Source organism: Pogona vitticeps, chromosome 1 (genome assembly GCF_051106095.1).
Source record: "Pogona vitticeps strain Pit_001003342236 chromosome 1, PviZW2.1, whole genome shotgun sequence".
Taxonomy (NCBI): domain Eukaryota; kingdom Metazoa; phylum Chordata; class Lepidosauria; order Squamata; family Agamidae; genus Pogona; species Pogona vitticeps.
This window is the reverse complement of record NC_135783.1, coordinates 148,011,755-148,035,168: the sequence shown is the minus strand read 5'-3', so window position 1 is coordinate 148,035,168 and position 23,414 is coordinate 148,011,755. Positions and strand designations below refer to the sequence as shown.

Here is a 23,414-nt window from a genome sequence, read left to right as displayed (position 1 = left end):
CATAGAGCAGCGGTCAGGAAATGGGATAAAAATGAAAATCCTGGGGGTAATGAGGACGTGACCCTAACCCCCTTCTCTCCTCCTCCTCCTCCTCCTCCTCTGCCTGGAGGTCCCTGGCAGCCTGATTGGCCCCGTTCCCACCCCTTTCTCCGGCCCGGATGCAACCGAACCATGATGGATGGTGGCCAGCGCCTGGCGGGCAACGTACAGCAGCCGAGGGGGCGGTGGGGCTGGCCATAGCGGAGGGCAAGGCCAAGGCGAGTGACTGGAGCACCCCAGCCAGTGCCTGGCGAGGTGGATCATGGCGGAGGGGGAAGGGCATGGCCATGACGATAGTCTGGGCCACGATCAGCCTCCAGATACTGGGCCACCACCCCACGCCCCGTCCCTGGAGGTGCCCATCGGGCGGCAGCAGCGCTCGCCCGGCCACGTGGCTTCCTTCAGCAGCATCTCTGCGCTGGCTGGCTGGGCCTGGAGGAGCCTCTTGCCCTCCGTGTGGCAGCTGTCACCGCGCTTCGACGGTGAGGCCCGCAGCTGCCCTAGCAAGCAGCCGCCGGAGCCAGTGCCGGAGCAGGAGGTGGCGTCGGGTGCCCCTGGAGGGCGAACCACCTGCTGCTCTTTGACGGCCGCCTAGGGGTTGCCCGTTGGCTGAGAAAGGGAGCCGCCCCTACGGGGCCAAGGACTGAGCGCGGCCCCACCAGGCAGAGGAAGAGGAGGAGGCCCGGGCGGCAAGGCTTCGGTGGCTATGCTCGACTGGCCGCATCTGACCAAGATCCTTCCTTTCAAATCAAGGGGGTAATGTCAGCGTATATAATTTTTTAGGGGGTAAAAGTTAAAAAAAGTTCCCTGATCCCTGTCATAGAGGCAGGCTGGATAGCTCAAGGATATCTGGCTGCAGAGCCAGAGGTTGGAAGTTCACTTGTGCACTGTGCCTCCTGCAGGTAGAGCCTGCCTGGGTGGCCTTGGGCAACCAGCAGTCCCAGAGTGCCTCCAGAAGAAGGGAACCGGAAAGTACTTCTGAGGAATCTCTAACTGGAAAACCTTGAAAAGTATTGACTTGACGGCATGTGGCTATTATTATTATTATTATTATTATTATTAGAGGCAGGGCAGACAGTGCTTGGGAGCGAAACTGCTTCTGGACCAGGTGACAGCGGAAACACGCAGGAGCAGAACTGAAATAATTGGGTCCAGAATCTGGGAAAGACATAGACCCCCTACCCAGAGCTGGAAGAGAAGGAATGCTGATGGGTCAGCGTGCAACAAAAGGCACTTAGTAGAATCTGCAGTGGCTGCTACCAGTCCTTCCGGGGCTTGCGTCCCATGCAGCATGTAACAGCATAAGCCATATGTGATATGTGGGTAATTTTTACCAGCCCAATGATGTTGGGGCTTTCAGGTTCATTGTTGGCCCCCGTGTCTTCTGGGCTCTATACTCTGTGGACAGGGCTGATGTGACAAGTACGCGGACCCTTGTGGAACTCATAGCCCTGCATAGGGATGGGTGAAAACAAGAGGTCAAGGCATGCTCTGGCCCAGGGTTTCTTCCACCCAGCGCAGAAGATGAAGACCTGAGATCCTGTTTGTGTTAGTTTATTTTGGGGGGGGGGGGGGTCTGGCAGCAATTTCTAAGGCCCCCGTGTTTTACACGGCTGAGGTGGGACCAGGACCTCCCCATGGATCATCCCCACGGTGTCGACCGCATTGGGAGTGTGGGGCTGGAGGGGGGGCGGCAGGAAGAAAAAACGGGAGACCCCCCCCCCTCCTCCGCCGAAACCGTGTGCCTGGCCTCTGCCACCCAGCGTGGAGCCCCTGAACCCGCTTCCAATTAGCCCTCGCCGCTCGTAACATTTTTCCTCACGGGGAGACGGCGTTTGGAGCGCCGCCGCCTCGGCGCAGTGCTCGGGCGCAGACCTTTGCGCGCTTTCCCTTGCTTTCATTCCCCCCCCCCCCGGGCGCCCTTTCCTCACAGAAGCCAAAAGGTCTCCTAGCCAAAAAGGAAATCGGAACCTTTTGTCGGCTGCTTCATGTAAGGCGGCAGGGTGGGGCGAGTTGTAACTGGGATCTTAATTAGCCGTTGTAAATAACAGGGCCTGCAACCATAACACCTTGGGGTGTGTGTGTGTGTGTGAGGGGGCCGGACCACACAAAGCCTTAAAGCAACCGGGCTGGCTACTCGCCGCGGGGGAGAAGCCCCGCCGCTTACCTAGGCGAGAGAGGGCGGGAAAAGCCGCCGGGCAGCGTCTCTTCCACAAGGCGCCGCTTCCCACGGAAGGTCACTACTTAAGGATCAAGGCAGGGGTTTCTCGGGAGGAGGAGAGAGGAGGGCGCGTATGCTGCCCTCCAAGAGCAAGGCACGCTAAGAAATCGCACGAAGACGAAAAGGCTGCTGGCCGGGGGGGGGGGGCAGAACCCTGCTTTCACGCCTCCTGTTTCGGTTCCCTTGCAAGGGTGGGTGGCTGAGTGGGGAAAAAAAACGTGATAGCTCGCCGCCGACGCCAGGCATCATGCCAGACAGAGGATGGGTGGACACTTCCTGCAGCAAAATAGAGGACACGCGTCCCCCCAAAAAAGTAGGAAGGGGAAAAAGGACTCTCGGCCAAAGTGTCTGGGTCATTTGGAAGGTAAGGCAAGGGATACCTCTCCTGCCTTGGAAGAAGTGACCCAAAAAGTAATGGCCAAGTGATTCTTCTGCTGCCGCCTTCAACTTCTATGTTTCTCATGTGACCCGGAAGACATTTTTAGGCATTGCCCCAGCTGTCACCTTTCAGATGCACAAGGAAAAAGATTCCCCCAGTTCATTGTCTAGCCAGTTCAAAAGGCATACATGGAGCTTCACAGGGAATCACACTTTAAAGTGCAAGGTAGAAAAAGCTGATGTTGAATTTTAGGGGGATGGAAGAATGGCGAAAGCTCTGCAGAATGGACCAAAAATGCTTGAAGGCTTTGGCCTATTACAGAATTAACCCCCTCTGCTCAAAGTCCCTTAGACTTAGGCTGAACTGCGACCAAAGAGGTGGAAAACCTGCAATATGGAGCCTGAATTGCAAAACTCACAGCGCTTGGAGTGTATTTCACTCCTTAATCATTTAGCATATACTGTAGTATGAGTGACCCAAAGGAACAGAAAACAGTGAAATGTGTAGTCCGGATTCACTATGCTTGAGGTCAACTAATGGCAATAGCAGTCCATGGCAGCTTCTCAGCTGGAGTACTTCAATGCTCTCTAAATGAGACTGTGCTTGAAGACTGCAGTTGCTGCAAAATGTTGTTTCCTGCATGTTAAGAAGAATAGCAAGAGATGAGCATAGTAGGAAATACCTGTGCTGGCTGCCAGAGAGCTGCCAGGCCCAGTACAAGATCTTTGTACTAAAAATTCTTAACATCCTGGATCAACATCACAGCATCTTAGCCACGGAGCTATGTTCCATCTGCCCAAAGATGTTCAGAATGCAAGAATGATACCTGAGTTTTCTTAGTCGAGGTTAAAAAGAGATGGAAATTAGAAGCCATGGATAGAAATTAAGACTCGTATGATGACCTGTTCTATGCCAACCACAGTGTTTCCACAGAATATGAAATGTGCTAAAATCATTATTTAAAGGAGTGATTATGTGTTCTTTCTGCTGATCCCTTCTGAAAGACTGCGGAAAAACTGCAGTGTCATATGTATTTGTACAATACATGTAATTGTAATATGGGCTAGCACAGACTTCATGGTGACAGGATCTATTTTATTTTTTACTAGAACCCTAAAATCCATCAGGAGGAGCCAGGTACAAGAGGGTCTCTCAGGTGGCTGAAGAATTGGAGAGTGGGGTGCCTCTCAGCCCGTGTTCAGTTCAGAATTGGTGATCAGTGCCTGAACCAAGGTCACAGGCCCTCCAGTACAAAAAGCTAACCCTGATCTCCCTGGCATATCTTCAACATTCTTTTTCAGCAATCTGATTTATAGAACCAGAAACTTTCAGTTGTCAGAGTGGTAGCTATGTCATTCTTTTTTAGCAGCAGCAAAACGGAAAGAAAGAAAGAAAAGAAAAGAAAAGAAAGAGGGTTTTTAGTGTTTTTAATTGTTGATAGAAAAAAAAAACTGCAAATCACTCCAAGACCTATCAATAGCTCTCAACGTATCTTCTACTCGTCCTTGTTATAAAGAGCTCATAAAACATATAGATTATTGATGAACATTTTAATCAGAAAAAACAAAGCCCAACTTTTATATGGGAAATTGTATATTTATGGTTTGATATTTTAACAGCATATAAGTGGAAGTAGGTTTGTGATGGAGATAATTCAAACTCTTAATTAAATTAGCAATCAGAGAAACATGCTGGAAAATTATCAATCAGTGATCAATGATCAGCATGGAGGAACTGCCCAACTACTGCAGGCAAATGCTATTTGTTGCTTTTATGTAATCCTTTAAGAATACGTGGAAGTCTTTATACAGACTTGGTTTCTAATGAAAGTTCTGCAGAAACAGGTCTAGTGACAACTTTCATTAAGCTCACTCTGCACTGCAGTTTTGAACTCCAGATCTACGTGTTGCCAAAATTTGTAAGCATCTGGCTCAGAATATGATTTTGCCCAGCTTGTAATGCTTAGATATCTTGAACATTCAACCCTGTTTTCCTGAGATGTTCTGCTTGGATTGTATAAAGCTTGGATTGCATAAAGACCATGCAAATGAGAGATGGGTGAAGTTCATTTGCATCTGTTTTCTTCAGCCAAGACATGGATGTTAATACTCTCAGGGTGCGGTTACATGTTGAAAAATTCTGGATTTGTGTCAGGTATAGCATGCTTGAAATTGATTTAAAAATATCCATTTACATGACATACAACTGAGTGCACTTTTTTAAAGCCAGGAAATGTGGTTTTTTGTTTGGAAAGCAAGGTATTTTTAACAGTGTTGAGGTGGATATCTATTTTACATTGATTATGGATGCGATTTATTTTGAATTGTTTTAGCATGTATGCTTGCTTGTGTCAGTAAATTGTGTGGGGGGGATTTGTCAATTACTGTAATAGATTCCAGGATTACAGGTTTGGGACTGCAGAAAAACCTTACAGTCCAATCTGTGTTATATATATATATATTCTATCTTTAATACTGAAATAGCACCATCCCACTCTGAAAGAAATAAAACCAGAGATTAAAAATAATACCACAGCAGTGAGTGGTTGTGAGAAGCAGCCAACATGAGGGCATGTGGGTGCATGCAAGACAAAGCCTCAAATGCAATGATTCTAAAAGCCCATGTAATTTATTTTATTTTATTTATTTATTTTATTTATATCCCGCCTATCTGGTCGGTTAAGACCACTCTAGGTGGCCTCAACTGACATATAACACAGTTTAAAAATGCTTTAAATGTTTTCCCAAGAGAATGTACACACTGACTCAAAAGCCACGTGGTTACTGTGTGATTTTAAACTGACTTCAAAAAACCTCAGTCCATCTTCTGGTTCATTTTCATAGTGTTACCACATCCTCAGTGAGAACAGCGTAAACATGAGGAAAAGGTGATAGATAGATAGATAGATAGAAAGAAAGAAAGAAAGAAAGAAAGAAAGAAAGAAAGAAAGAAAGAAAGAAAGAAATAGCTGGCTCCCAGGACTGATGGGCAAACTGAGTCTTGGGAAAGAAAAAAGGACAGGTATCAAACTCATAAACTCAGATACTACACTTGATCTTAGCCAAAAGGCTCAGAATTGTAAAAATCTGCAGCAAAAACCAGATTTCAAAAACCAACTAAAAACGTGGATGTTTAGGCAGGCCTCCCCCCCCCCCCCAGTTAACTCCCTTAGTTAATTCCTGATTTTCTTTCCTTCTTTCTCTACTATGATTTATTTTGTTTGTTTCCCATCTTGTAGAATTTTCTAATTCTGCAAGAATTCCTTTTTTATGCTTGTTTTGTATATTGTGTTGTAAGCCACCTAGAGTGGTCGCAATGACCAGATAGGCGGGGTATAAATGGAATGAATGAATGAATGAATGAATGAATGAATGAATGAATGAATGAATGAATGAATGAATGAATGAATGAATGAATAAATAAATAAATAAATAAATAAATAAATAAATATAAACAAAGGCTGCCCGGTTAAGACAAGCCCATATAGCCTCCCTCGAACCCTAAGCTTTATTTTGCATGCATCGCTTAACTTGTGTTTATGTTTATATGTATATATGTTTTGTTTGGCTGTAATGTGAATTGGGTTGCCTTATCAATGAAGAAGGACTATCCTTGAATTTACCTACGTCCTTGACTTGCCCATGGCTCGTGAGGGTGGGCGTCTCTGTCCCAGCGTATCTAAGAGCTACTTTTTGGCTGCAACTTCCAGAATCTCCCAGTAGTCCAATTGTTTTTTTTTTTTTTTGAAGATGAGAGTGATTGGGCAACACTAGCTGACCAATCAGGAAGGGGCAGGCAGTAATATTTTTCTCCTGGACAAGCCCATCAGATCTTTAAAGATCTTGCAAGATGAGATTAGCCAATGACTGCTTGGAGTAGACAAGAAGGCTTCTTGTGAGGTTTCTTGTACGGGAAGGGTGGGGTTCACAATTGGCAAGCAACTGTTTTTTCGCTTCCCCTTGACTGAGAGTTCTTAAAAAATGCTGTTCATCACTGTTCTGATATATTAAGGTATATTTTATCACAGCTAGCAGATGAAGAGAGAGTCCCAGGAGCTCACTGGATGAGACAACCATGGCCGGTCCAGTTCTCGTTTTGATGACTCTCATTTTCCCAGAAACAAATCATATTTGGAGTAAAATCTATTTGCTAAACCCAGCTAGAGTAGATCCATCGAGTGAGTGGGCTTTGCTAAGTCAGGATTTCTGTTACATCCTATTTATCCTATGGATCTACTCTAACTGGGGATACCAACCGAATTTAGCCTTTGGTACTTTGTGTGGTACAGCTCAGCGCTTATTGCTTAAAACAAGGGCCTCTGCAAGTGTCAGACATGCTAAAATGGATTTGATACAGAAATCACATTAAATAGTAAACAGAGTTACTATAATTGTGATAGGTATAAAACATATTAAATAGAAGCCAAAATAAAATAATATAGACTAGGTCTGCCATATAACACCAGCGTCTTATATGGGAGATTTAATTCGCAACCTCTGGAAAGACGGCTCTGCCCTTGTAACTCTAGGTCCATTGAGTCCCTGGAGTGCATGCTTCTCTACTGTGCAATGATGTACAGTGACATTCGCTCTTCCAACCTGGAATCCATCCCTATTGGTTTTACCGGACAGGCGGAGGAGGCATTCTTGTGCAAAATCTTCTGCTTGGTGTGAATAAAACCTACACCAGACAGATGGCCAAATTTATTAGTTTATTAATTCAGCGGGGTAGAACTCAGTTTTCAACAAACTCACCTGTCTAATCTTATTAATGTCCCAGTGCAATGCATGTTTGTGTTTCCTACCTCCACATATTTATAACTCATAGAAATTTTCATTTCCCTTTATCTTGTTTTGCCAACTTCGGATTTTTGACAGTAGGAATTGCTACCTGTTCTCCTTCAATTAAATCTCCATTCATTTTGGTCCTTTGGTTTGGTCAACTTTGTTATGTTGGCAATGATTTGTTGTGGCTATCTCTCAACTTTAGGGAAAAGGAACCTTCATTCTTAATACTTACGTATAACATATTGACAGAATTCCCAGGGTTCAAATAGTTATACTTTTCCAAAAGATGGCACTATTTCAATGGGGGATAACCATTTAGCCATAAAATCGTTTATATATTCTACAACCTTGATCTGCAGTCAATTGTTTTGATACAGTCAAAGTGTAGTAGTTCTAAGCCACAGCTTTAACCTGTACTTCACTTTTGAGACTTTTTTCATGAACCCCTCATGATTCTTTTAAATTCTTATAAAACATAAAATTTCAAATATTTACACCACTCTCACAGAATTTTCAACAAACTCATCTGTCTAATCTTATTGGATAAAATTAGTTATTCCTTTCTGTATAAGTTACAGATTATGAACAATGGCTAGGTGTGACCTTGAAACTAACTATGTACTGCTTATATTCTACTTGCACTGAGGCTTTTAGATCTGTTTCATATGGGGTATATTTAGTTAGTTTAGCTAGGCATCCTTCAGTCTCGAGAGACTATGGTAACATACTCTGTATGGAGGACTTGGAACAGCGTCTAGTTTGGCTGAGGAGGCCAATTCGAGAGTGACAATCCCTTCCACACAGAAGACAAATCCAATCTGTCCCCTGTCCAGCTCCCTGATTTTGCTGCTTTTGTGACTTCCTCTTTGCCTCAGCCTGCTGGACAAGGGTCTCTTCAAATTGGGAGAGGCCATGGTGCACTGCCTGCCTCCAGGCTGAACGCTCAGATGTCAAGGTTTCCCATCTGTTAAGGTCCATTCCTAAGGCACTCTGTCTATCTGAAGACTGTTGTTTGCTGTACATTTTTATGTCAGGTTATAATGATGATGATTAGGGCATAGAAACAGTAGGACGAAGAAGAAAAGAAAACAGTAAGATTATAACATCTCCATCAAGTTAGGCCATTACTGTAAAGCTGTGATGGCTTTTTTGTATGATTCCATACAGAAGCCAATATTTATTTCTTACGGTATTTATTATTTATCCAGGAACAATAAGAGAAACAACCTTTAAGTTGAAGTTTCTAGAAACAATATTGGTCAATAAAAATGCGCATATAGATAGGGATCATTCTCCCTTGGCAGGCACTGTGTTCCAATCAGCAGCTCTGTTAGGCAGAACTGTCAGCTGAGCTGCTGTACAAACACATTTTTCAACTGGGACAGTTTATCCACCCAGCTGAGAGGCACTGAGGCTTGAGGCTTTGAGTGATGAGAGGTTAGCAGCCTCCATACATTGCTTTTGAATTTAGATCTCCATATGGCAAACCCACTGAGATCGCCAATCCTGTTCTGAAGTCTGTTCCACCTTAAAGCTGAAAACAATGGGAAGACAGCTGTTTTAAAGAAAAATTCCAAGGCTGAGTAAAATTAAGGATCTGACTCATTCTTTGGGACACAGTTCATCAGTAGAACGCTCTCGTCCACAGGTTATGTTTCCTCACAGCTTTCTGTGGCCTCCTCCATGGATATAAAGCTTCTGTGTAACCTTGCATTGTGAGGAAGCCAGGAGGCGGACTTTGTGACGGAGCGCATACCTTTACGGTATGTGGTTCATTTAACACCTTTCCATCAAAGCCAAGAGCTCTGCAAACCAGAACGGAAATCAAAAGCCCCTTTTGGCTGCTTTGCAGCCAGACGAGAAAGGACCGTGCTGTCTCTCAACATGCAGAAGAAAACAAACTTGGAGAGAGAAAAAACCTTTGGCAGCCGACTGGACGAGTGTCAGTAAAAGCCTGAAGTACCTGGAATGGCTTTATTTTAAGTGATGAACCTTCTGGTAAGCAGTTACGAAGTTGCAGTCAGTGAGGGCCAAGGATGCTGTGGGGCTCAGGGTATTGGACGTGGTTCCAGAAATACAATGCTCTGCTAATATTGTTCGACTGTGAGGAGAAATAGGGAGGAGGGGGCTGTGTTCTGTAGATGCAGGATGACTGTCACTCAGGATAATGGAAGCCTCCGCAGGGATGTTAACTTGGGATTTCAAGCCAAAACATTCTTGGAATAAGTTTTACCTTCTGCCTCCTTCACATTCCACTTGCTGTATCAAGTGTACCCCTGTTTATCCCTAGCTTTTTTTTCTTTTCTTTTCTTTTGGGGGGGGGGAAATCAGCTCGCATCAAAGAAGAGGCCACATTTTATTCACCAGGTGATGGATTTCTCCATAAAAACCAGAATACCACAAACACATCGGTGCAAGGAGATCTTGCATCTTTCTCTGCTAAACCTAGGACCTAAGTTGTGAAATGAAATGATGTGAAATTCGTGGAAGACTTGTTGACTCCTATGGCTGTTGTTGCTGAGCAGTAGAGAGTTAATCCCCTGAATCGTTTAATGTCAGTCTTCCCTTTTTTTACGTGTAATTTTCACAAATATATGTATAGGAATAGCACATTCTAGATGTTTTGATTTTTACAGATTTAAATTATGAGTGCAAAGGAAAGTATACACCAGGGCCACATAGTGAATCTAGACAAGATATTTGTTGTTTGTTGTTTAAACAGTGCGTTCAAACTGTAATAAAAAGGATGTCCAATAAAGATCAAGAGTTGCTTCCCCTCCCAAATTTCATGTGTGTAATCCCAATGGACTATTGGGTTCAGCACAATGGGTAGAAAAATCCTAGGGAGTGGTTATGTGAGGAGGGAGACAGGAAGTTGAATTATCCCCATCCAAGTGCCATCTCCCCTCCCTTGGAAAATGGGAAGCCCACCAGTAAGCATGCCCCTTGCGAATGCAAGGGAAGGGAGAAGCCCCCGTTGGTGAAGAACAAATAGGGAACGGGTAAAAGGTTTTAAAAAGGTAGAAAGGAGAATCTGAAGAGGAGAAAGAGATAAAAGGGGCAGAAAGTGGAGAGAAAGTGTGGAGAGAAAGACTGGAAACACTCGAAGGCAGGGATGATGGAAGAGAAAGTAGAAGATTGCATCTTACTTAGAGGATGAGAGTGGATATGGATGCAGAATCCATGGACTGATGAATGGGAGAAACTCAGAGAGAGGAAGTTGAAAGGAGAAGGAACTATCCTATTAACCCCCCACAAAACCATTGCATTGGTTCATCTGGGCTATAAAGAATAATATATAAAATGTAACTAGCAGAGTTCATGCAGAGCAGTTTCAATTGTCATGATAAGACAAACATAAGCAGAGTAAAACTTGTATTCCCTCTTGTGTGTTTATGTGTGTGTGTGTGCCATCAGTTGAAAGTAAAATGACCACTTTGTCTTTGATAAAAAACATTAAATAACTTTTACTGTTTCAAACACATGAATAAATTCACAGTGCTGAATCATATTGTACTTGTTATATAAACTTGTATGTGACTTGGTTTGTTCATCAGTCTTAACATAGTTTCTCTTAACAGATCTATTTCATTTAACAGCTAACACCACCACATTTCCTACTAGATATTTGTCCTGTTATCCCTCAGCCATCTCTGAGAGACTGTTAACTGCCACTTGTTCTGACTGGTCAGAATGCTTCACTGTGTAAATATGTTCTAGTCCTCCCCATATGAACAGAGAGAGAGAGAGAGAGAGAGAGAGAGAGAGAATCATACAATTATACATTCCAACAATATTGGGGCAAACAAGAAAGAAGGGAGAGAAACAAAAAGTCTTAGGAAGCCGCTTCTAGAAGGGAACCAGTGGCTCGGGCTCCTGTGGAATGGAATCCTCCCTGTGAGAGTGGTGTTAATATTTGAAATTTTATGTTTTATAAGAGTTTAAAAGAATCATGAGGGGTGCGGGGGAAAAGTCTTAAAAGTAAAATACAGGTTAAAGCTGTGGCTTGAAACTGCTACACTTTGTATCAAAACAATTGACTGCAGATCAAGGTTGTAGAATATGTAAACAATTTTATGGCTAAATGGTTATCTTTCATTGAAATAGTGCCATCTTTTGGAAAAGTGTAACTATTTGAATCCTGGGAATTCTGTCAATATGTTATACTTAAGTATTGAAAATGAAGGTTCCTTTCCCCTAAAGTTGAGAGATAGCCACAACAAATCATTGCCAGCATAACAAAGTTGACCAAACCAAAGGACCAAAATGGAGATTTAATTGAACGAGAACATGTAGCAATTCCTACTGTCAAAAATCCGAAGTTGGAAAAACAAGATAAAGGGAAATGAAAATTTCTATGAGTTATAAATATGTGGAGGTAGGAAACACAAACATGCATTGCACTGGGACATTAATTCATAACAAGATGGCTTTGCATTATGCTATATACCTTGAACCAGACATCCTGGAGAGTGAAGTCAAGTCATGCTTAGAAAGCATGGCTAATAACAAGGCCAGTGGAGTAGAATATGCATAATATTTTGGATTTAGGGGTGACTATTCCAAATTTCCCAGCCTATATAGTGCCATTTAATGGTAATGAAATAATGTGAAGTGGTATAAATAGTTCTCTCCACTGTTGAAAATAGGTTGATTCAGATTAGGGATATGCATCGTCTTCAGACAAATGTGTAAATGTAAACCAATTCAGGGCCATTTGTGTGATTTCAGGATGACCACAGAGAGGAGCAAAGAGCCCAGAGACATCAATAGGGTGGCATGCTCCCTCTGTGGATGCCCCACGTCAGGTCTGACATTCACACATAAGGATGAGAAGCATGTAGATGCCAAGCTGGAAACACTGTAGATTAGGAGAGTGTATCTTAGAAATGAACTCATCTCCCTTTCCTACAGCAAAGTTAGCCAGCAGCCATCCTGTTATATCTGCACCATTCAGTCTATGACTTGGCCTTGTTGCTGGCATTTCCCCATTCACAGGAGTAGGGCTTTTTCACAGAGAAATGGAAATGTACAAATAGCATTTCACACCTGGACAGTGACTGGACCAGAGTTTCTCCAGGTCGGGCATTAATATACAGAATGAATTGTCGGGCCTTTAGAGGTTGAGTGGTGAAGAGATAATTGCCCCAAGTGGTACATTTCCATCTTTAGATGCATCCATACTATATGTAACTGAGGAACACAGATGTCTGGCCCATTGAATGATTCCTGCTTCCAGAGCTGTCAATGCCTCTACAAACATATATATGGAAATACTCCAGAGAATCCAGCTGTTTCCCTGACCTTGAGGTGTCATGGTCACCATCACTTCCCTGATACTGTAACAAAGGCCCATAACATGCTTTCTAATGTTTACATTTCTAACTGCGTACAAAATTGTTGTTATGTGCTGTCAAGTCAGAACTGACTTTGTTGTTGTTTAGTTGTTTAGTTGTGTCCGACTCTTCATGACCCCTTGGCACGCCAGGCCCTCCTGTCTTCCACTGTCTCCCGGAGCTGGGCCAAATTTATGTTGGTTGCTTCACTGACGCTGTCCAACCATCTCATCCTCTGTCGTCCCCTTCTCCTCTTGCCCTCACACTTTCCCAACATCAGGGTCTTTTCCAGGGAGTCTTCTCTTCTCATGAGATGGCCAAAGTACTGGAGCCTCAGCTTCAGGATCTATCCTTCCAGTGAGCACTCAGGGTTGATTTCCTTCAGAATGGATAGGTTTGTTCTCAAGAGCCTCCTCCAGCACCACAATTCAAAAACATCAGTTCTTCGGTGGTCAGCCTTCTTTATGGTCCAAGAACTGACTTACTGTGATCCTAATAAGTTTTTCAAGATACGTGAGGTGTTTAAGGAGTAGCTCTTCCCAGTCCCCCCACAAGTGAGTTTCCATGGCAGAGCTGGGGAATTGAACTCGGGTCTCCTCAATTCTAGCCCATTACTCTATCCACTACACCACAGTGGGTACCTGCACACAAAATATGGTGTCTGGTATGTCCTATCTTTTGAAGGACAGTGTTTGTTCAAGGTGGTAGCCACAAACCACGAATCCTCACAAACCACTGGTTTTCTGGTTTGTGCCCATCTCTAGTGGCCAGCAGAGACCTCCTCAATTGCCACAACCCTCCTCTCACAAAATGCCTGGAAGGGTTGGGTGGAGAGCCTGGGCCTCAACTCTCAGGAGCTTTGCCTCGGCCAGGGATGTGTGACTATCGTGCAAGTGGTGAATAACATTTTTATACAGCTTTTTTCCCATTAAAATATTTTTTTTACCACTCTTTATTTATTTTATTTATTTATTTGATTTCTATCCCGCCTATCTAATCAATTAAGATTACTTTCTAAACAATGAGAGAAGCTCACGATGTGAAATGGACCAGGACTCATCTAAGCTCTTGGAGGGCTGGAAGTGACTTCTCCTGGCTAAGGTAACGCAAATGGCTGCTCCTAGCTGGTGACTGCTGAAAAGCTTTGATAGCAAAAAGCAGGTGGCGGGGGCCAAAATGGGGAGAATAGGAGACTAAAAGGCATGCTGCATTGTTAAGAAACAAAATGGAATTGCTCTGCTGAAAATTCTCTACTATCATGGAGAAAGAAACTGAGTGCCTGAAAATGGCGGAGTTTTTCTTTCTGTAGCTGGCAGGACATTTTAATTTTGCCTTGGTTGGAAAAGCAAAGCAAAAATAAAGACCATATTGCTTCCCACTGCTACCTAAACAGTGATCCATAGGCTTAAGTCTATTTCTTGCACTCGCTGTAAATCTGATTTTTAAAAAATGACGTGCAAACAACCTCTTATGAAATTATTCTTAAATTGCATAGAAGGGTTTTGGCATGATCCAGTGTAGCCTGCTGAAAAACATATTTTGTTTATTGTTCATCCCAAATCTTACCTGTGGTTAATTGCAAGTCCCACTGTACTTAGTAAACTTTTTCCCCAGGTAGATAAATATATTTATTTTGAAGCATGTCCCATATACAAAATGGGCTTACTCTGTAACCTGACAGTTTAAGATTGAAGACAGGTGCAGTGGCTAAATGACACCAGGAAAGTAAAGCCTAAAAAGTTACTTTTAAGAAGAAGGACTATACGCAGAGCCAGCTTCTGTTCCATTTCCACTAATATGAGTGTTTGGGAGGCTGAAGGACTTTACCTTCCCAGATGGAGGAGCTGGGACTGCTGGTGTGGTGGCTGATCTGCCTGTTGACCTTGAGAGTGGGGACAGAAGGGCTTATAAACCCATCCTCACCCAACACGAGCCTCCTTCATCGTTGCGCATCCTGCTCATCCACCCTGTGGTTCCAGTATGTGTCCAAATGGTCACCTGGGACTGGATAGGGACTTCTGGCCTAGGTCACTCGATTCTTCTGTTGAACAAATTATGGCTGAGAATTTTTATCTCACCCCATGCTGATTACCCACAGGATACTGGGGCACATGGGGCGGGCGGGGTGTAAAGCTATCTTAAATAGGTGGTCATCACATGAAGGATAGTGCAGTAAAATCATGGTTTTAGAGGTGTGCTCTGAGAGGCACTCTCACGCGACAGTGATGGTCAACAGGTGGGCTCCTTGGATCAAGGGATTCAGTGGCTCACCTGGAGACCCCCTTGGAGGCCAGTACATTCACAGTCCAAGTCCGGAGACTTGGGGAAGAACAGGCCCAAGAAGGTCACCCTGAGATAGTGCCAGGCTCTATGCATACAGGATAGCACTGGGAATTGGGGGCTTGCCCTTATAGGACAGGAGAGGTGCCCCTGGAAGACACCTGCTTCTGCATTAAGTTCCACATTTTTGGGAAGCCCCACTGCAGGTTGTGGGACTTTTTTAAAAAAGAAATTATTTAAATAAAATTCTACATGGCTGATGCTGATTTGGCCACGTAACAATAGCCTGAAGATCTGAAATAGAGTGCAGAAGTGGTAGGGCTATTTAGGAAGCTTCAGTGGGGAAATAAATACATTGCAGTGGACCAATAAAATGAGAAGAACAAAAGGAGGCCAGAACTAGACACTTTCCCACGTTTCAAGGCCTGCTTCTGGTTTAGAACACTCCCCCCCCCAGTTCCTCAAAAGGTGAATTCAGTTTTCAATTATTTTATCCTAAAGCATCCCTCATCTAGTTGAAGCAACAAACCTGTGAGACAGAGGGACAAGACTGGAGGCATGATGTTGCCTGCACTTGATATTTCATCTCTGCATGCTGCTATGCCGCATGATGCTCCCAGATGCGTTTCACCAAAAATGTTGGAACTACCTAATGAACAGCATTCACCTTCATCTTTTTATTCCAGTCAGCAGATATTTGGAGTTGCAGGGAATCCTATTTCAACATCAAGCATCAATTTTATTTTCAAAAAGGAATAGCTATTGGGTGGTGCATTATTTGTTCCCTGAGTGGAAGAAGAGAGAACACTGAAAGCAGACAATAATCCATTCAGATGTAACATTATTTTATCCTGCAAAAACACAGGTGTTTTATTTGTGGCCTAAAGTCTTTGTACATGTTCATATAATCTCTTATGTGTACCAAAACTGCCTATCTTGGTCGGTTCAGGATATCTGAACACCAGAGGGGGAGCAACAATACCCACATCCTGTCAATAATGTATCTATCCTACTTTGGGATATAATAGTTTCTGCCAGGCAAGGGAAATCAACTGTTAAATCAACACCAGATCTTTGGACAGACATGGGAAACTGCACCGTAGTGCTGTCAATGCGTTTAGGCCAGTGCTAAGGGGTTTAAACTAGCAAGGAGATGCACATGGAAGTCAATTTGTAAACATCATCAGAGCTTGGAAATAATGTGTCACAACTCGTTATCATGCCTTTAAAATAATGAAATTCCCCCATACCCAACTTCACAGTCTATATATATATAGATTGGTGGTAGGGATTTTGGTTCTTTACTGACTTTGAACATGACATCATTGATGGACCCCATGAAGTCAGTCAAGGAAAGAAACTTTTCTTTAGCTTCAGTCGTTCCGATCACTTTTGTCTCTAGAGTGAGAGGCATTTTTGCAAAACTGCTGAAAGCCATTCATCATAACTAATACACTTCTATATGTTTTCAGTTTATTTGTATAAAACTCCTTTAGGGTCAAACAGAGGATTTTTGCAGCTGTCCTAGATTAATACAATCTTATTCCTTTGAAGAGAATGCTCCAGATGTAAAGAGTTTTACATTACCACACGAGCACTTTGCAAGTTTATGAGTGAATATGTCTGATGCTGATACTGATAGCTCCCTCCACCAAATTTGGGGGTGTTTTCACATTCAATATTTGGACTTCATTAAAGCTGTTGCAGAATTAGAGATGGGCACTCAGCATGTGTTTGAAGTTGTAGGTGAACCCGTTTGTCATCTCAGGAACAAAAGCCAAACCAGGTGACAAGGTAAAATGTACACAAGAGAGAGAGTAATTTTATGCAGAGCTACAGGTATGGAACAAAATGTGGTTGGCTTGCTAGAGAGCTGGAGATTTCAATAGCTGTTCAGACTTTAACCAACTTTCAAAAAAATACAACTACTGGCTTAAATTTTAGTTTGTTTGGCTTTTGGTTATCCCCTGTCCAAATTTTGCAACCATCTTCATATATTTGATACAAACCGCATTTTTAAAAAATTGAAAGTGTGGGATAATGAGATGAACCGATTTGCCCAGCTAGAGGCATTGTATGCTTAGGTCTTAGAAGTCTGGCTATAGCACTCTGTATATTTCATATTGCTTATGGTGCCGAGTTAGGATGACCACTCCTTCTTTCTAAAAGAACTCATCATCCCCTTCATGACACATGTTCATCTTCCAAATCTGGCCAGCACAAGTATTATTTAGTTTATTTTAATTTTTGTGGATTGCAAGTTAGCTTTTAGTTACCAAATTAATATGTTCCTTTTCTGGTAGGCCATTATTCCTTAATTTTGATTTTAATTTTTAAACTTCATGCTTACTATTTAACATTTACTGCTGGCTCTTGACATTGTTATGTTTTAATATCTTCTGATTCTATTTTGGTTGATGGATATATTTATTTTTATTATAAAATCTGTTACAGAGGAGGGGGCCTCTGGATGGGTTTTGGTGAGTATCAACATCATGACGAGTACTGGATGACTGCTAATTAACTTGACTCCTGGGAAAACCAGTGTCTTCAAGCAAAGAAGCTTGACCAGGAGGACTCTGGAGTCTTGAGAGCCTTAATTACCTCTAAATCCCACATGGCATTTGGCAGAAGCAGTGTCCGGATCAGCTGAACACCAAAAGTAAAGAATGCAGGTGTGTTAGGAAAACAGTGGACATTATGGTAGCCATTACAAAGGGCCATGACACTGAGATGTGGAAAACAATGGAGCACCACCTTGTTTTAGCTGAAATCCTCTTCATAGCATACATAACTCACGTGTCTCTATCCATTTCTTTCTGGTAAATAAACCACTGTTGCCACAATTCTCTGGGGCAACCGCATACACGCCCCAAACCAGCAAGTGCTTATGTACCCAAGAATGGTGGCAGTGGTTGTTTATGAGGAAGGAACAGATGGAAATGTTAATGTTTGGGCTTATGCTAAGAACAAGGTTTCAGCTGTCATCTTTCTTCTCATATCTTCCTTTGCAACTTTTTTTAAGTGTGTGTGTGTGCAAATGTTTGTGTGTCTTTTTTTTTACCATAGTCTCTCGAGACTGAAGGATGCCTACATGTTTTTAGCAGAATAAAATTTTATTTTAAAAAACCTTCCCAAGTATACTTGTCATCCCCAAGTCGAAAGTTAGATTAGGAACTTGGAATGTATGGAGTACATATGAGGTAAGAGGAACCCACCATACAGGAAAAGGATGAACATTCCATTCCTTGGAGTAATTAAAGTTTGTTGGAACTTTCATTGAGCCAAGAACAGCTAAATACTGAAAAAAAAAATGTTTTATTCAGCCAGTAAAGACACATAGCATGGCCATGGAGTTGCAAGCACAGTCAAATACAATCATGCTGCTGTAATAAACTTTGTTCTGTATTCTCTCCGGCTCGTAACACTCATTTCAACTAACACAAAAATCCTACAGACATCAACGTCACTACAAGTAAATGTCCCAACTGCTAATATAAAGGAAGCATCGGACAGTTCTATGAAGAATCCAACACTGTTGTAAAACATGAAAAAGCCGCACCTACATTTTGTAATAGGGGATTTTAATGCTTAGATAAAGGGAGAAGTCTGGAGAGAAGTTTTAATGCTACAATAAGGGAAGAAGCCTAGAGAAAGAACATGAAATGAACATGGGGATCAAATGATACAACTTTGTGAAAATGAAAAACTTGTACAGTGGTGCCCCGCATAATGGGTGCCCCGTTTAATGACGAATCCGCATAGCGATGGCTTTTCGCATAAGGATTTTCACATAACTGTGAGTTTACAGCCCATAGGAACGCATTGAACGTGTTTTAATGCATTCCTATGGGCTTTTTTGTTTCGTATAGCGTCGAGTCCACATAGCAACGATTTTTCCGGAATGGATTATCGTCGCTATGCGGGGCACCACTGTAATTCCTAATGTGCATTCTAATTAGGAATGATAATAATAAGGAATAAGAAGGAGTTTTGGTTTACACAAATTCCAAGATCGCACTAATATTGTAAGGAACGTGTGAAGGAGAGAACATCAGTGTGCCATCCTCCACAATACAGACCTCTGAGGAAAACCGCGGCTGTATAGAGGAAAAAGAAGAGTGGAAAGGGCCCTTAGAAGTCTGTCTAGCTGACAAAAAGGGGAGGAGCTAGACTTGATCATTTGGGAGGAGGATATAAAAGATGGGGAAGGCGCATGAAGTTTCAGAATTCTAATGGACATTGTAAGACCAGAAAAGGGAGATCAAGTGGTACAGACAGAAAAAGATGTAGGGCAGGAGGATTTAGTAGAGTTAATGAAAGAATTCCCGAATCTCCGGACTGGAGGAGGCTTGTTGCCTGACCCGCCAGGCTCCCACCTTGGAAGGGAGAACCTAGAGGCTCTGGAATGGACCGTGGTCGTGTATCCGCACAACCAGCGTGGGGGGAGGAAGGTAATTTGTCCCAGTCCCTCTTTACTCCAACAACTGCACGAGGGGGATTGGGCAAGGCACCCCTGCTGTGGGACCATTTGTGCAGTGCGGAGCACTTCATTGAGGCCCATGACCGATCGGGAGTGATTTGGACCAGCCCCAACGTGAGGAGTAACTTGGTGACACCTGATGTAAAGGTCCGAAGTTATAAAGTTCTACCTGAGTTAAGCCTGTTAGACCCATTTGAGACTGTTGGATTAGATATGTTTAAAAAAATAAAATGGACAATGTTGAAGTTACAAATCAGCCTCCGACTCTCCTTCCCGCACAAACTTTGGGGCCACCATGGCAGAAGACGAACCCGATCACAGAACGAAATAGACTAAATCCTAGTTAATCAGAGGTACTGAAACAGGGTGACACTGAAAACATATCCTACGGCTGAAATTAATTCAGATCCTAATCCTGTTGCTGCTGCTGTAGCTCAGCTCAATTTAAAAAAATACAAAAAGTAAAAAAGAAAAACATAGAAATTTAACAACTAAGTGATCAAACTGTATACGTATATTGTTAAGAGATTCATAAAGGTATCAACAAGTATTTACACTCAAGTTTTTACACTTAGCTATAAATGCTACTTGCTAAAGTAACAAAGATATAAGTAAATGTAACCAACAGCAACCTCAAAAATGAGGGGGGGGGGAGATTAAGACAGTATTTTATTTATTTATTTATTTATTTATTTATTAGACTTATATACCGCCCCATAGCGCTACAAGCACTCTCCGGGCGGTTTACAGTTTAATTATACAGGCTACACATTGCCCCCCCAGCAAGCTGGGTACTCATTTTACCGACCTCGGAAGGATGGAAGGCTGAGTCAACCTTGAGCCGGCTACCTGGGATTTGAACCCCAGGTCGTGAGCACAGTTTTAGCTGCATTACAGCGTTTTAACCACTGCGCCACGAGGCTCACTCGTGGCGCAGTGGTTAAAGCCTACTATTGACAGATAGTAATAATTTGCTGATAATTGACATCAACGGTAAAATCATAGTTTGAACAGAGTACATTAAATAATTTTTTGAAGATAACAGACCAACAGAATTCATTTTTATGAGATGTGAGTACCTAATCAGAAGTATCTGAGCAGAAATTCAAAACCTGAAATGCCATACAGCTAACACATAGTAGTAATCTCCTGAACTAATGTTTTCACAGATGTATTGAAGCTAGAAGAACATGATATCTTAAATGTTTTAGTGAAACTTTCCCATCACATCTACAGAATATGAATCATTTCTGAAATTTGGCTTTGAGTGACCTTTACCACAGAACCCAAGAAAAGAACACCAAGACTTGAAGTGACTATAAAACAGAAAGTTGAGTAAGTCAGTTTTGTAAGGCTTCCTTTTACAATAATACAGGAATTTAGAATTTAGATGAAGGGTGAAGAAGGGCCACAAGACACAGAACTGGGATTCAGAAGAGAGATTAATCTGTAAATGAGGAGAAATGCAGTGACATAAGCATTGACATATATGCTTGTTTTATCAGTTACCATAAAGCCTTTGACAGAGTTCAACACAATAGGCTGTTGGAGCTGTTGGTAAAAACAGAGATCTTGATTCAAGTGACAGTCATATAACCGGCATTCTGTACTGCCAATGAAAACGTTGCAGTAAAGCTGATGGTGGAGGATGTACAGATATGAAGGGCAGTATCTTTGTAAGGAGCAGGCATATTCTTACCACTCCTTTCCAAATACCAAAAGTATCTTCTGAAAATCACTGGCTGCTTAAAATAATAATATCAATAGAGCTCATCAACAACATCCAATAAGTAGATGATACAGTATTACTAGATGGTAATCTGGATGGTCTGCTAACATTATTCAATGAAGTCAACAAAGTAGGTAATAAACATAATCTGAAAATTAAAGCTAAGAAATCCAAAGTGAGAACTCTTTGATTCCCGGAAATAACTGTCAGTCATAAAGTCAATTTGCTGGCAGCAATTTCCAGTAGTTAAAGACTTCCCCCCTGTGTCCCATTGTCCCCATGGCTTCCTGATGTTCAAAGGGATTACATACAAGCCTTACTGGGCCTAAAGTAATAGGATATCAGCTGTGTATTTATTTCAGGAAGCACAGAACATCCTACGTAGCTTGAGAGGTTGACCCAGGAAGAAGTGCTTTCCACATCACTGCAGCTGCCCCAGCATTTGCAGTTAAGCATGCTATAAGATGAATTAGGACACTGACCCAAGAAATCATGAAACATATATGGTATTTTGGTCACCGAATGAGAAATGAAGAAAATAAAGATTACTATTGCTAATCATTCAGAGTTAAATAAATGCAAAAAGAAATGAAAGGAGGAAAAGTCATTACTGGTTGAAGAACCTCGGGACTGGTTTGAATGTGGCACAACGTTGTTGTTTAGAGCTGTTGTATCCAAAGCCAAGAGTAGCAGCGATGACTGTTCTAGACAGGCCTTTGATCCAAAAGGCTGCTATGAGCTAAATGGGCCCAGTGAAATCAATGTGAAGAGGGGAATGTATTCACAACTAGAGATGTAGATTATCCATAGATTTTGAAGAGAGGGGGGAGACAAATCTCCCCCGTTTTTCCTCCTTTTTTTAAAAAAAAGCAGAAATTAAAATATGTGTAATATTTGTTTTCGTATCAAACCTAACAGCATTTGAGTGCCTTAAAAACATTAAAAGATACATTTGTAACTTAGCAGAAAGAATTGGTCATATTTATGACATTTGAAAATACACAGCTAGTGGAAGCAAAATTGCAATTGTATGCCATACCCCGGTCCTAAGGAAAGAGCTGTAAATTTTACCATCTGAGAAGCTGGATGAAAAATGGAAGTCAGAAGTTTTGAAATATATCAGTGTATTTTGTTGGACATAAAGAGCCTGCCTCCTGTGGTGACTGCCTCTCCACCCTAACAGAAATGTCACTTGAAGATGGAAGATGTAATCCCCAAGCAATGATGAGCCCGCATATTGTCCTCTTAGGACAATGGAAGGACCCAGTAGGTGCAGAAACACACCCCACATTTGAGCATTATGGATGTATAGCATACAGACAAGAATGATCATTCTCCAATTCTGTATACTATCTTTCATAGAAATCTTCACACTGCATGGTCTCTGTCATTTTGGATGAGTAAAATCTGAGCATAGGAGGCCTTTCACTCATTCCAAAAGGGGAAAAGAATATTTCATTAAGGTATTTCTCTACATTCCCCCATGCCTCTTTCCATGAGAAACACTAAAAACAAATGTCCTTAAAGAAATCATATGCCCACCAAATTTTTTCCAGTGGGGGTGGATCTGGATCTTCACATTTCTAGTCATGCCCTAAACCCTACTGATTTCAAGAGAAACCCAAAAGGACTAACTTTGTATGGTGGACTGAGCTCATAGCTCTTTAGAAGTTTCTTTTACTTCCAGGATCTTTTATACCGGTGTAAAAGGTCTCCTGTTTGTTGTTGTCTGCCCGATTCATTTGCTGTCCTCTGGCCTCATGGCAGCAAGATCATAGCCTTAGCTGACACCAACACGAATATTGCAGGAAAAAGAAACACACTGTATATTTCCTTGCCCTCCCTCCTGGTGGCAAGAGTGGATGTGAGGCGGGCTGTGTCTATGTGTGCATGTGTGTGTGCTCGCTCATTTGGAAATATGTCCCTTTGAACTCCCAGGCAGGAGGGCAAAGCAGAGGGGAAAACCTTTTCCAGGGAAAAGAAAAATCATCCCAGCAGCTTCCAAAACATTGGCAACTTGTTATTTTTAACTGTGAAGAGAGGAATTTGGGACAATGAATAGAAGATGAAGTGAGCGAAAATCAGGGTGAGGGAACGGGGATGATGGGGGAATAATGACAAGCATAGCAAAGAGGTCTAAAATCAGTTTGTTGATATGGA

The 23,414-nt window shown here is 42.4% G+C and overlaps 2 long non-coding RNA genes across 2 annotated transcripts in view; one reads left to right on the top strand and one right to left on the bottom strand.

Moving 5' to 3' along the window:
* LOC140708057 (uncharacterized) overlaps nt 1–23,414 on the bottom strand; it is an 83,371-nt gene that overhangs the window by 19,871 nt on the left and 40,086 nt on the right. The window lies entirely within an intron of this gene.
* On the top strand, nt 1,721–11,239 carry LOC140708055 (uncharacterized). Its single transcript, XR_012088186.2, has 2 exons — nt 1,721–2,624; nt 3,749–11,239. It is a non-coding gene; the product is annotated as an uncharacterized LOC140708055 (long non-coding RNA).